Source organism: Myodes glareolus, chromosome 25 (assembly GCF_982192425.1).
Source record: "Myodes glareolus chromosome 25, mMyoGla1.1, whole genome shotgun sequence".
Classification (NCBI taxonomy): domain Eukaryota; kingdom Metazoa; phylum Chordata; class Mammalia; order Rodentia; family Cricetidae; genus Myodes; species Myodes glareolus.
Window position 1 is genome coordinate 7,244,671 of NC_142050.1, and position 14,959 is coordinate 7,259,629.

Below are 14,959 nucleotides of genomic sequence, written 5' to 3' on the forward strand. Positions count from 1 at the left end.
ATGAACACCTGTGTACCAGCCATTCAATTTAAAAGTAAATAATTTATTGTTCATCTTGATGTGCCCCAATCTTTTCTTATTCCCTTTTATTCCCATCTCAGAGCTAAATTCTTCTCTCTAATTGCATCTTTCTGATTCTCTGTAAAAGAGTTTTATCATATTTATTTATATCTCTAATTTAGTTTTGTGTGTTTTAGAACCCCATCTAAATAGAATCCATAGTCACAGTGCAAATATAATGCCATTCTGCAGTTCACGTCAGGCCGCATCATGTGCCTGCGAGCCCATCCCATACTGATGCATAGAACTTTAGTTCTTTCATTTTTGTTTGATACTCTTTTGATTGTTATGGCATAATTTTTGATAGTGGTTAAAAATGCAACCTAAAAAATTAATGGCTTTTATGAATAAATAGCAATAAAATATTAAAATATAACTAATACCTCTGAATATTTCTTTGCCTTTTTTGAGAATTTTATATATGAGTAGTGCATTTATGCTCCTCCTTCTAAGTTCTCCTGTGTGACATCCCCCAAATTCGTGGCCTTTCATTACCTGTACATGAACTCTCAAAAATAAGTTCTCCTAAACAATACCTTAAAAAGTTTAATTGACATGCCTACAGGATGGGGAAACATCACGAGACCTGTTTCCTAGATGAAGAGCTACAGGTATAAACCCCTGATGGTCTGTCCAATCCCAACAGTCGCCCCTAAGCACAAATCTATATTTATGATATACACCAAATAAACTCAGCCAGTTATGTGTGTTTATATGTGTGTGTACATGTGTGTATGTGTGTGTGAAGAGGCAGTAATTTGAGAGTGTGAGCAGGGGTCAGGACATGGATGGAGTTAGAAAGGGGTAGGATAGGGTGGAATTATGTAAGTGAAATATTCATATGTAAAATTCTCAAAAATTACTATGTAAAATGCCATTTTTATTCTACTGCAGTTACTATTATTTTTTTCTCTTTAATAAGGAGTAACTTAAGATCTTAGTAGTTTGTTAATATCAATGACTGTAGCTTCCATGAAGTTTTGAAGCATTAAAAAAGTCTGGACAGTACTGGGTGTTGCAGTACTGGGTGTTGGCCATTCAATTATGTAAAATACAAATAAGATCTCTATTTTCTTGCAATTAAGGTTAGAATTCTTTTTACTGGCAACTGCTGTTTTCAACACGAGAAGAAAGATCCATTAGTTACAATAAAAAGTAAAGGAGAGTACCTTAAAACCATAGTTTTTTATTGAATTTATCTTTATTCTAACTGGTTAAATTATTAATTTCACCAAATGAATACAATTCACTTGTTTTGATTTAAAATAGAATGATAAAGCTATCTATGTTATTTATATTTTCTTTAAATTACTTAAGTGAAAAAAGTGCTTCCAGTCACCCTAACATACCATACCCTCTACTTAATCCATCCATTTTTCACTTTATCGGTCATCAACACTGTGGTGTGTTTATGAAACACCGTGTTTTTAAAATGTCTCTATCATTTAAGTAACTAAGAAGCCAGTGTGCAATCAAATAGTTTAGTAACTGTGGCCTGAGTGAGCTTGAACTGCTGACCTCAAGATTTTCATGTTAACTTACTGCTTCTGTAGATGCTGAATTTTACCACTGTCCATAAGTAGTTTCCAGTTAGTATATTCTGTCATGTGAAAGTATGCTTAATATGCTCCCCTGTCAGTCAAACTAGATGTTTAGTTATTTTCAAATATTAAGAAGCATCAAAAATACTATATATTCTTACTGCGGTCGTGTACTTCTAAAAGATAATCTTAGTTTTAGAGCTGGTATACTGACATTTTTTAGCAGTATGACTAAGTGACATTTTGTATACCATTCATTCGCTGCATATTTCATATGATAAACAGAGTTTAGCTCAGGTAATGAAGTGAAATGAGATTTAAATGGTAGCGATTGGCAAGTACTGCCGCTACTGCTCACTTGGCATTACAGAACTGAGTGATTTTCCCACAGGTGTCCACTGTACCTGGAGGACATCACCTTGTTTCTATTATACCTGCAGTGATGCTGTCTTTATTAAGGCATGCCATGTTCACTGCCATCTTCCTTCTTTACCTAGCATGAAATTATTAAGAATCAAGAGCATAGAGGTGCAAAATCAGAATTTAAAGGTGTGTACCTTCAAAATTCAGTTTTAAGTAAGATCGAAGTAAAAACTTAAAGAGACTTAAAATTAGGATGGTTTTGCATGTATGTTATGTGTCTTGTCATTATTGTTAATATTTAAAATTGCCTCAGGGTTTTACTTCTTTTATTTTACAGATTTTTTTAATTGCCCCATCTCTTTTTGTAGGCATCATTCTTTCTGCAATACTCTCATTAAATATGAGTGGTAATGGTGGTAGAAACACCTGCCTGTGATTGTCCTTTTTCCCCCTGACTCTTGATATAGTAACAACCTAAGCTGGACTCATTTTCTAGTAGAGCTGGTGTGTGTGTGTGTGTGTGTGTATGTGTGTGTGTGTGTGTGTGTGTGTGTGTATGTCTGTCTGTGTGTGTGTGTCTGTGTGTGTGTATGTCTGTCTGTGTGTGTGTCTGTGTGTGTGTCTGTGTGAGTGTGTCTGTGTGTGTGTGTCTGTGTATGTGTGTGTGTCTGTGTGTGTCTCTGTGTGTGTGTCTTTGTGTGTGTGTCTGTGTCTGTGTGTCTGTGTGTGTCTCTGTGTGTGTGTCTGTGTGTGTGTCTGTGTGTGTGTGTCTCTGTGTGTGTGTCTGTGTTAAGCTTCACAAGTCATTTTGATCAGCAGTAAAGAGCCCACCAAGTTGGATGAATTTCCTTGGGATTTGCTAGTATACCTAATTCCTAGCAGTGAGAAAACAGAAATTTTTCAAATATAAAACTAGTGTTTTTGTGGATGATATAATTCTCTTTTCCTGACTTTCTGTCAGTTGACAAGATTTAGTGAAATGGTGGTTAAGAACACCGTTTGAGAAGATTTGCAATAGACAGAAGGTGGAGTGGTGTGGTATTACAAATGTGTGATTTTGAAGTCTATTTGAAGCCAGCTCTGAGTCTTGAATTTGATCTACTGTGTAGTATGCTGCAAAGGAAAGATTAAACTGCAGCAATATAATTAGGATAAACCATTGCATCTGCACTTGTAGCACAGCGACTGAATTGAGAACCAGCTGCAAAATGGTGACTAATCTCCCTGGCAAGCCCACATGAGGGTGTAGTACAATGCGCCAGCTTCAGCTTCATGAGCACATGCTTCCTCTGCTGGCCTCTGAGCAGGTGATGGCGGTGATGCAATCTGATTATACTGCCCAGTGTATTCTGACCACAGCCAGCAGTTGAGTCTCACAAGGGATTTCACAAAAGACTTAAATATAGATTTCTTTTCTCATAATTTCGAATCGAGAAGGGCATGGGAAGAAGTCCTCCCCCACTACTGTTGTGGCTGTAGTACTTTTTAGTAGTTGATAATCCTAAATTAGTGTTCACACGTGAAATGAAAATGAGAAAAATAATATGGAAAGAAGCTCTTATTCAGAACTGCTCACAGCTACTAACAATAATCAGTTAAAATCATTAAGCTGTCCAGACTGTTTCCGTCTGAGACACAAGAGCTGCTAGCCCAGTGAGCGCGTTGTGAGGTGCTGCCGGTACTCTCCCCGTAGTCAGAGAGGCAGCTTTCCCCTGCTACCTGTCCTGATGAGGTGATGTTTAACAGTGTCTTGACATTAAAGGTGCATAATAAATACTCAGCTTGCCTTGGACCTGAGCCCTTTCTTTTATTGTGAGTAGAATAATAGTGTCTTCTTCCAGTATAGCACAGAGGGACTTGGCGAGAATGAATAAAGCCACGTGTCTAAAAGTGCGTGTCATCTTTGGAAAGAAGTGCAGCCAGAGCCAAGCTGTGTCACAAGGATTTCTGAGGGCGAGCTGAAAGGAATGCGCAGAGCTCACCTGTTTGTCTCCCGTGGTTAGCATCCAAAAGTATACAGTACAACTTTGCAATAAAAAGGACATGAATTCCACATGGTCCTTAAAATACAGAGTTTGCTAATTACCTTTGAGAATAAAAGTAAAAGGAGGTGCAGAAACCTCCCTGCCTGGCAGTTGTCACATTCGGGATACAGGAGCGAAGCTGAGAGTGTGGCAGACGTGGGTCAGCCTGGACTTGGCCCCATCACTTCTGAGTCTGCAAGCTTGGAGGGGATTCCAGGCAGTTGCGCTTTAAATTATCTCCCTCACCTCTTCATGAATTGGATGCATGCCAAAATGTGAAGAATACCAGCCACTATAATATTATAGCACTACAGGCAACTAATTAGAATTATGTAGCCAAGACCATGAGGTTCCAAATATCTGGAAAAATTTCTGTATTACCAGGAGAATATTTTCATAATAATTATAAAAAACTGAAAAATATAATCATTGTTATATTAAGTAATTTTCTCTTGCTTTGATGGAGCACCATGACTAGGGCAACTTACAGTGGGGGGGGGGCGTTATTTGGACTGGTAATTCCTAGGGTTAGGATCCATGAAGGTGTGGAGGAGGCAGCGGGTGCAGGCATGTCAGATCAAGTCGTAACTGGAACTGACGTTTTGAGCCATAAGCACAAGGCAAAGAGAATGAACTAGACCTGGGGCTTTTGTGGCCCACATCTTTTAACTTTCACAGCCCACTTCCAATATTACACTTCTTCCAACAAGGTCACACCTGAGCCTGGAACCGTACCACCAACTGGGGCCACATACTCAAATGCCTGAGGCAATGAGGGCCATTTTCTTCAAAACATCTCAGTTATTGGCTTCTATATTGATTTTGTAGAAGAAACTAATTTGTTTTTCATACATTTTTAATTAAATAACATTCTTCTTTTTTTGAGATGATAATATATTTACATTTCTCCCTTCCTTTTCCTTCCTTCAAACCTTCCCATATGTCCCTCCTTGTTTTCTTTCAAAATGAAATTGGCATCTGCACTGGGTCCAACAGACAAGACCAAGATACTGTTTAATTATGTTAATTGAGCTTTGCTAAGTTGCACAAAGTCCTATAGTCCGTTAACTGCTTGACCTGCATACAAATAATTAGATTAGCCGTAACCAGGGAACTGGTTGATTTTGACTAGATGATGTCTGTGCTGCTCTCTGTATTTCCTGTAGATCTTGTCTGATCATATCATTGGATGGGAGTTCTCAAAGTCTGCTCTGCTTCTGGAGACTGCCCTATTTGCAAAAAGTTGTTTTGTTTGGTCAAATAAACTCTGCTAAAATTTTATTTGTTACTGATGTATAAACACAAAAGTTGTGTCTATAGAGTATGTGCAATGCTTTTCATGTATATTAATATTTAATGTGCAATGTTTCATTCAGTGAAAACACTTATCTCAAGTATTCTTTTTTGTTCCCAGTGGGGAAAAATCCTCAGTATTCTTTACTCTGTGCTTGTGAAACTTGCTTCATTGTTGTCTTGAGTTCCTCCATTACACAGTACATCTCCGGGACTTGTTACTGCTCTCTGGGTGTTACTTAGTCCTCTGCTCTCCCAGCGGCTTGTGACCGCGACTCTATCTCAGCTCCACGTGTCCACATGCAGTGCTTGTCTTAGTGCCTGTGTTATGACCTCCAGTTCTATACACATTAACACAAGTTGTATAATTTAATTATTTTTATGGACAAATTGTGTTGTACTGTACATATGTACCACATTTTCTTTATTCATTAGGTGATGATATTTAGTTGATTTATGTATCTTGGCTGTGTGATTACTGCTGCAGTAATCATAGGAGCACAGATGTCTCCAACACACTGAGTAGTATGATTGCTGGATCATCTGGTAGTTCTACTTTTGCATTTTGTTCTGAGGACCCTTTCACAATGGCTGTACTAATACATAACATCTCTAATAGTGTGCACATTCTCTTCCGTACATCCTGCAGCTTCTGTCTTTTGATAATATGAGTTTTTACTGGGATGAGGTGAGACCTCACTGTAGTTAATTTGGATTTCCTTGATTCTTAGTGATGTGAAGTATTCTTTATGTACACATTGACCATTAGAGCTGGTTTTGTAAGTGTATGTGGAGGTGTTCACTTTTTTGTTTCTTCGTGACTTTCTGGAGCTCCTGTGTATTTGGGGTACTAACGTCTCCTCGGATGCATAGTTTTTACGTTTCCTCCTATTTTGTATGATGTTTGCTTTTTTCTGACTCATGAATGGAAGAGTGTTTTTCTTGCTCCATATGTTTTTCAGCATGAGCTATCACTTGTGTTATTGATCTTAATATTTTTGACAGGTATAAATAAGATGGACTCTCAGAGTCCTTTTGATTTACATTTCCCTGATGACTAACGTGTTGACCATTTCTTTAAGTGTTTCTAAGCCATTTGAGATTCCTCTATTGAGAATTCGCTGTTTAGATCTGTTTGTTTTTTAAGTTTTTAATTGGATTGTTCGGTTTGTTGATGTCTAGTTTCTTGAGTTCTTTATATATTTTGGGTATTAGTTGTCTGTCAGGTGTGCAGTTGGGAAAAATCCTTTTCCATTCTGTAGCTTGCTGTTTTGTCTTATTGGCAGTGTCCTTTGACTTCTAGAAGCTTCTCAGTTTTATGTAGTCCCGTGTATTAGTTGTTGATCTTTTTAAAAAAAAAAAACTAAAAGAAATTTATTGATTTTTATTGAGCTCTACATTTTTTTCTGCTCCCCTCCTTGCCTCTCCCCTTCCCTTCAACCCTCCCCCAAGGTAACCCTTGCTCCCAATTTACTCAGGAGATCTTGTCTTTTTCTACTACCTATGTAGATTAGATCTATGTATATTTCTCTTAGGGTCCTCATTGTTGTCTAGGTTCTCTGGGATTGTGATTTGTAGGCTGGTTTTATTTGCTTTATGTTTAAAAACCACCTATGAGTGAGTTCATATGATAATTGTCTTTCTGGGTCTGGGTTACCTCACTCAAAATGATGTTTTCTAGCTCCATCCATTTGCCTGAAAAATTCAAGATGTCGGGTTTTCTTTTTCTGCTGTGTAGTATTCCATTGTGTAAATGTACCACATTTTCCTTATCCATTCTCCAGTAGAAGGGCATTTAGGTTGTTTCTAGGTTCTGGCTATAACAAACAATGCTGCTATGAACATAGATGAGCATATGTCTTTGTGGCATGGTTGAACATCCTTTGGATATATACGCAAAAGTGATATTACTGGGTCTTGAGGAAGGTTTTTTTCCTAATTTTCTGAGAAATCGCCACACTGATATCTAAAGGGGCTGTACCGCCTACATTCCTACCAGCAATGCAGGAGTGTTCCATTTTCCCCACAACCTCTCCAGCATAAGTTGTCATCAGTGTTTTTGATCTTTGCCATTCTTACAGGTATAAGATGGAATCTCAGAGTTGTTTTGATTTGTGTTTCTCTGATGCCTAAGGATGTTGAACATTTCCTTAAGTGTCTTTCAGCCATTTTAGATTCCTCTGTTGAGAGTTCTCTGTTTACTTCTGTACCCCATTTTCTTATTGGATTATATGTTCTTTTGATGACCAATTTCTTGAGTTCTGTAAATTTTGTATACCTCTGTTTGATGTGGGGTTAGCGAAGCTCTTTCCCCATTCTGTAGGCTGTTTTTTTGTCTTGTTACCATGTCCTTTGCTTTACAGAAGCTTCTCAGTTTCAGGAAGTCCCATTTTTTAATTGTTTCTCTCAATGTCTTAATGCCTATATTATTGATGTTCTGTTGAGGAAATTGTCTCTTGTGCCCATATGTTCCAGGCTGTTCCCCACTTTTTCATCTATCAGGTTCAGTGTCTCTGGTTTTATGTTGAGGTCTTTGATGCCCTTGGACTTGAGTTTTGTGCAGGGTGATAAATGTGGATCTATTTGCATCCTTCTAAATGCAGACATCCAGTTAGACCAGCACCATTTGTTGAAAATACTTACTTTTTTTCGTTGTGTATTTCTGGCTTATTCATCAAAAATCAGGTGTTTATAGGTGTGTGAATTTATTCCTTGGTCTTCAGTTGGACTCCTCTGATTACTGTGTCTGTTTTTATGCCAATAACATACTGTGTTTATTAATATAGCTCTGTAGTACAGCTGGAAACCAGTGATGGTGAACCTTCAGAAGTTGTTTGGCAGTTCAGGATTGTTTTAGGTGAACCCTGCAGAAGAGGGGCATGGTGGTTTGAAAAGAAAATGAGCCCTATGGCAGTGACATTGTTAGAAGTTGTGGCCTTGTTGAAAATAGTGTGCCACTGTGGTTGAAGGCTTTGAGGTCTCTTTTCTCAAGGTTCACTCAGTGTGATAGTCAATCGATTTCACGTTGTCTCTGAGTCAAGGTGTAGGGCGCTCAGCTCCAGCACCACATCTTCTCCCCACCATGATGACCTCTGAAACTATAAGTGAGCCATCCTAATTAAATGTTTTATAAGAGCTGCTATGGTCGTAGTGACTCTTCACAATAGTATACCCTAACTAAGACAGGTGGGAAAAAGGATTGTAGGAGCCAGAGGTGTCAAGGACACAGTGAGAACATAGATCACAGAATCAACTAAGCAGATCTTATGGGGACTCACAGACACTGAAGCAGCAAGCACCGAGTCTGGATAGGTCTGCACTAGGTCCCTTGCATACATATTGTGGTTGCTTAACTTGGCAGTTTTGTGGGACTCCTAATAGTGGATATAAGAGTATCTCTGACTCTTTTACCTTTTCTTGGGAACTTTTTCCTCCTACAGGATTGTGTTGTCCAGCCTTGAGATGAGTGAGGTTTTGTGCCTAGCCTTATTGCGTCTTGTTATGCCATGTTCAGTTGATAACACTGGGAGTTCTGCTCTTTTCTGAAGGGTAATGGAGAAGCAGTGGATTTGTGGAAGAAATTTGGGGAGGGGACAGGGAAAAAGGGGGAGAGCAGGCTGTGGGAGGGGTGGAAGGGAGGAGGCTTCAGTTGGAGCTATCGTGTGAGACAAGTAAATTTTTTTAAAAAGAGGAAGAACATTTGGAAATTATCTTCACAGATGCATTGTCTTCACATATGCATTAGAGTAGACTTCGCCAATGACTGATATCTTTATGAAAACATGGAAAGAGAGGAAAAGCCCATGTGACAACAACTCTGGAGTGATGCTTCCATGTACTTGGGAGAGCCAGAGTGAGGAAGAGGGAGGGAAGGTCCTGCCTTACAGGCTCTTAAAGATGGTTCTCCTGGCGTTTTGAATTCAACCCAAGCTGGTGAGAGGGTGGATTTATCAATATGACCACTTCATAAAACTCACATAGTGGATTGGGGTGAGAACAGAAAGGGGAGGGACTAGGAGAAGAGGAGGGAAAGGGAGCTATAGCTGGGATGTGAAAAAATAAAAAACAACCCAGCATTGTATATGAGTATCTCTTCTTGATTTGAGTTTTTATCCAAAGTTAGGCAAAAACCTAAAACCTAAAGACTTCCATATGTGTATGGAGGTCTTTGCTTTGCTAATGTTGTCAAGTTTGAAGTCATGTAACATGCCACGGAATCTGTCAGTTGCTTTCCCAGTGAAAACCAGGTGACCCTTGCATGATTGCAAACCACCAGGCTTACTGCCATTAGGACATATTTTCCTTAAAGAGAAGCTCATTCTTATGGACAAGTATTAAATGGTGGTGTTTGATTTTTATCTCATAGAAGAGACTTTTATCATCAAAGGAACTGGATTTCTTCATGATATCCCACCAGCAGACAGATTCCTTTCTCCCTCCAGGACAATCTCCATATGGAGTGACTGAATCAGCTACTTCATCTCGTTCCATGATCTTTTATGACCACCTGTGAATTTTGGATACATGTCTCCCTTTTAATTTTATAGAGCTTCTCATATAAAATGTGCACTGACCCAGTTTCTAGCACTGGGGACTTTGATTCTGTTGTAAAATGTTATGAAGAGAAATACCAGGATAGAGCCAGTCAGATTGGTGCATGTTCAATATATGTATGCATCGAAAGATGGTTCTGGAACAATTATGTGAACTTAAGTATAATACTTTTGACCACCTCCACACAAAGGTAGATAGGCTATTTTTAGCTGATAAAATCTTATCTCTGACATCTCTCAGGTGAGGAACAGTAGGCAAGTCATTTAATGTCTTTTAGCGTCAGTCTGCTAATTTATACAATTAAGAGGTTAGCACCTCTGTCAGAGCTTGATGCATACAGTAATGCATAGCTATGTCTAGTACAGAGCAGGAACCAAGAAATGGTTTCTTTGGCTCCCCTCTGAATGGTATCAATATTTTTTAATAGCTTTCTCTTTGTTCCTTCTCCTTCATTCGTCTAACAATGCAGTAGACTACTATCTGTCAGTCCTGTTGCTAGGCATTCAGAATAAGTGGTGAATATGGTACGTTTAACTGTTCCCATATGTTGTGGTAATTCATTCAGCCAATAACCTTTTGGGTACCAGCCCACTGGGTTGCGTTCTAAGGTACTATGTATGGACTGATGAGCACAGCTGGGAAATGTGCTCTTGCTCTCTTGGGTGGTGGTCGGAGTTCTGTTTGCAGCTTCTAGTGCCCAAAGAGCACAGGACTCTCTCTCTCTCTACCCTTGCTGTGAGTTTTTCCCCAAATAAATATTTGTTATCCTTTTTTCCAGGCTTTTGAGGCCTTCCTCAATTATGCCTACATTTTGGCACCCAACATGGCCAGAACCCAAACTTAGCCACCTCATAGCCCAGAAGCTCCAGGTAAAAAACTAGATAAAGTGTAGGACCATTTAAATACATACAAAATGGAAACATTCATAAGTGGTGAAAGCAGTTGAACAAATGTTGAAGGTTGAGGAAGTCTTCCCTGTGTAACTCATACTTGAGCTGACATGAAGTGCTAATTTTATATACAAAGAAAAGAGATTGGGAGTTGAAGATTGAGCACACAGTATGCGCAGTGGGCCCTTGGAGGGAAGCATTGCAGCACAGTTAGTTAGCAAAAGGCCGGTGTGCAGACCAGCAGTATGGCCACAATGAATCAGCCCCAGATCATACCAGACTGTGTACTCCCTGGTCCCGTCTTTATCTTATGAGCAATAGGTCTGACTTAGTAAACACAGGCTTGGTCAGACACTCTTACTTTTTTCCTTTGAGGGAGCTCAGCCCTTTCAAAGGATGTAGGTAGTTTAGACACTTGAAACTTTGCTTACATGCTTGTCAGTCTCTCCTAACCATTCTGCCATTTCAGTACATTTCTCTTTCACCTATAAATAAGGCATCTTATTTTGAGCATATTCCAATTTTTGCTTGCCATTGTTCTCCATTTGCTCTTTTTTGTTTGTTTGTTTTTGTTTCCTTGTTTGTTTGTTTGTTTGTTTTTTCAAGACAGGGTTTCTTTGTAACTCTGAAGCCTGTCCTGGAACTAGCTCTTGTAGACCAGGCTGGCCTCTATCTCACAGAGATCCACCTGTCTCTGCCTCCCAAGTGCTGGGATTAAAGGTGTGCGCCACCACCGCCTGGCCCTCTATTTGCTCTTAACTCTACCTTAAACATCTCAGAAGCCATTAGCAGGATTTCTTCCCTTCCCACACCCTAGACCACTCTAAATCCATGATGCTATTTTCTTTAGTTTCCATCTCCGCTCTGAAGTTTTATTTTGCCAGTAACACTGACTTTTTTTCTCCAGTTCTCTGCATTGGCTTGCTCTAGGTTATATAATCACTAAAAATGGTATCACCTCTGAAATATTTTTTCTTAAGCCAAGAAATCCTACTTTTTTTTTAAATATAACAAATTCATTCTCCTTTGAACTGCTGTTACCACCTGTTAACCTAACTCATGGATAGCTGCTGCTCAGCTTCTTCTCATCACTTCCTGTCTAACTTTCTTATACATTCTAGAGCTTCAGTTGATCCTGGCAGTGTTGAGATCAAGTTTCTGTTATTTTGATCCCTTTCAGTGTTCTACTCTGAACAAATCTAACTTTAAAAAAATCATTATTTTTTCTTTTATTTTTTTGAGATTATAATTACATGATTTCCCCTTTCCCTTTCCCTTTCCTCCCTTCCAGCCTCTTCACATGCCCTTCCTAGCTGTCTTTCAGATTCATGGCCTCTTTAATACTTGTTACATGCAAATATATGTATGCACCTATATATTCCTAAGTATAACTACTCAGTCTGTATAACATTACTGGTATGGCTATCTTTTGGGCTGACCCTTTGGTACTGGAAGTGGGGAGACTGTTTCTACCACTCTCAGCATTTCTTAGCTGCCTCAACCTCTTTTACATGCCACATTTCAAGGATAGTAAGTATTTCTGGAATAACTTAAAATGATCCTGATGGTTGCTATTATTATTGTTCATTACTGGGTGTTAAACTTGGGGCTTTGTTCTTGCTAGGCAAGTGCTCTGCTACTGAGCTGTGTCTCCAGCTGCTTTATTAGTACTTTAATTTGTTGTTGCTTTCCAATTATCTGATTGTCAGTTCTCCACTCTGCTGTTGCATATCATCTGCATTGTCGTAATAGGGAACATCTCAACCGCAGCCATACATGGACCCTCTTAGGTGTGCTCTGAAACCCACCACTACTGCCAGGATTTTGATATGAAATGTTCTCCTCAGGGTCACATGTTGAATTCTTGGTTCCCAGATGATTTCGTGGTGATGGGGTGATGGAAATGTGGGAGGTGGGTCTTAGCTAGAAGAGGAGTCTCTCTGGACATGCCTTTAAAGGTACACCTGGTCTCCGATTTTTTTTTTCCTTTGCTTCCTGTCTGCAGATGGGAGCTGTTCAAGCATCTCCCAACATATGTACAGAATCCTCTGAAATTGTGAGTTTAAAACCTTTCCTTCACCTAAGTCGTTCTCTCAGGCATTTTGGTCATAGTGATACAAAAGTAACTAATACAAATATCAAATACCCAGGATACTCTTTGGGGATTCAGCCCTAAGGAGCCTAATATAATTGGCCTGGAAAACACATAACAGGGACTGTCAGACTCTCCCCAGGTGATTCTAACGTGTAGTCAAAGTTGTGAACACAGAGGCTGATGGACACACAGAGGCTGATGGACATGTTTGATGTCTCTTATGCTTTTTGCACGATTTTACTTCAAGTAACATTTTCCCTTTCCTCTCTTTAGGCTTATTTTTAGTGAAATTCATGTTTCTCGCTCTTTTAGGCTGTATTTCTATTTACTAACAAGAAGGTAGACTAAAGCAGCACGCTGTACTATGCCAGCAGCAGCCTCTTAGATGTAGTGTACACCACGTGTTGCTTTCATCAAGAGTCCACATCAAGTAAGTACTCTCTGTACTGCTCATAGCATGATCTAAGTCACCTGATGACACCTTGCCCAGATGTATCCCCACCATTAAGTGACTGTAACCCATAAATTCTGCATAAATCCATAAAATCCATAAAAAGAAGTAGGTAAAGAGAAACAAAGGTGGGGCGATAGCTCAGTAGGTAACCGTAAGGTCATGCATGCAAAGCTCCAGGACCCATGTCATGCTGGGCATGGTGGCGTGCGCCTGCCATCGCGGTGCTTTCATGACAAGACTCCATGGAGGCGTGCTGGCCACCTCGTCAACAGACACAGCCATGAACAGCAGAGAGAAGAGAGAGATCCTGTATTCTGACTTCCAAATGTGTGCTGGGCAAGTGTAGCCTGCACTTACACACACACGTGTGCACACACACACACACACACACACACACGTATGCATGTACATTGTATACACACATACAAAGAATAATTTTTTCCCGTATTTTCTATTTCCCTTCTGCTTATAGCTCTTCCGCATGCACGTTGGTGGTAGCTTCCTCCTGAATTGACTATTGCTATCTGAGTTGACCTTTTGTTGTGCAGGAAACTACTCCAAATTTAGAGATTCATCTGTATTATCAATAAAAATTAATGTGGTCCAAGTCAGTGGGAAAATGAAGAACCTCTAAAGCACACACACACACACACACACACATACACACACACACACGTAAATATATATATGAAATAAAGGACCTCTAATATATGTGTGTGTGTGCATGTGTGTGTATGTGTATATATATATGTATATATATACATATAAATCCTTTGTAGAATGCTATAACACATTTGCTAATGAGTCATTATGTTCATAACATGGGAAAATAACAGTCATTTTAGATATTTAATTTTTTTCATATTAAATTTAAACTTTAATCTATTTGTGGCAGAAAATATTAAAAAGACTAAAATCATAAGACTAACACTGTAGTTTAAATCTACAGACGTCAACATAACCTCCATTTTTTGGTGTAATCCAACATTCAGTCTGATTTTCCACCTCATTGAGAACATTCTCCAGCTGCTGCCGAGTGATTTCATAAATTGCATTCATGATCCTGGCTTGAAGTTTCTTTAAAGAATGTGGTCTGGATGAATACACACAGTTTTAGCACAGCCCCATAAAATACAGTTCAGTGGGATAGGTCAAGTTTAACGTCGCACAAGGATTTCATAAACACCCCGAGTAACTGGGCCCTGAAACTCTGTGTTATATGGAAAAACCTTATAAAGGATGGCCGTGTTCCAAAGGTGGATTAAGTTGGTCATCTATGAAACAATTCCCACCACTGATGGTTCTTAATAGTACCACCTGCTGGCTCTTTCTTATTAAATTGTGTGAAATAACACGTTCTGTAAACTGATGAACTATGTAGTTATTTAATAAACCCATCAATGAAAGAAACCTCTGTCATAAGAAATGAAGTTATTTATTAGGCTCGAAAGATTTTAAGCCAGAAATGTCAGGCATTTTTGTAGGCAGAGATTGTTGTAATTGTTTTGTTTTGTTGTTTGTTTTCTTCTTCTTCTCTTTTTTTTCTTACCAGCAGTAAGCAGCACACTATACCCAATTGGGATGCTTGTCATTTATTTGGCAGGAGACTCCAGACTCTCTGGGTTGTCAGCTGGATGCCAAGTTAAGCCTCAGAGAAGGACTCAGTACTCATGGTGATCTTCCTT

The 14,959-nt window shown here is 39.2% G+C and overlaps 1 protein-coding gene across 4 annotated transcripts in view; it reads left to right on the forward strand.

Moving 5' to 3' along the window:
• Umad1 (UBAP1-MVB12-associated (UMA) domain containing 1) overlaps positions 1-14,959 on the forward strand; it is a 236,768-nt gene that overhangs the window by 39,046 nt on the left and 182,763 nt on the right. The window lies entirely within an intron of this gene.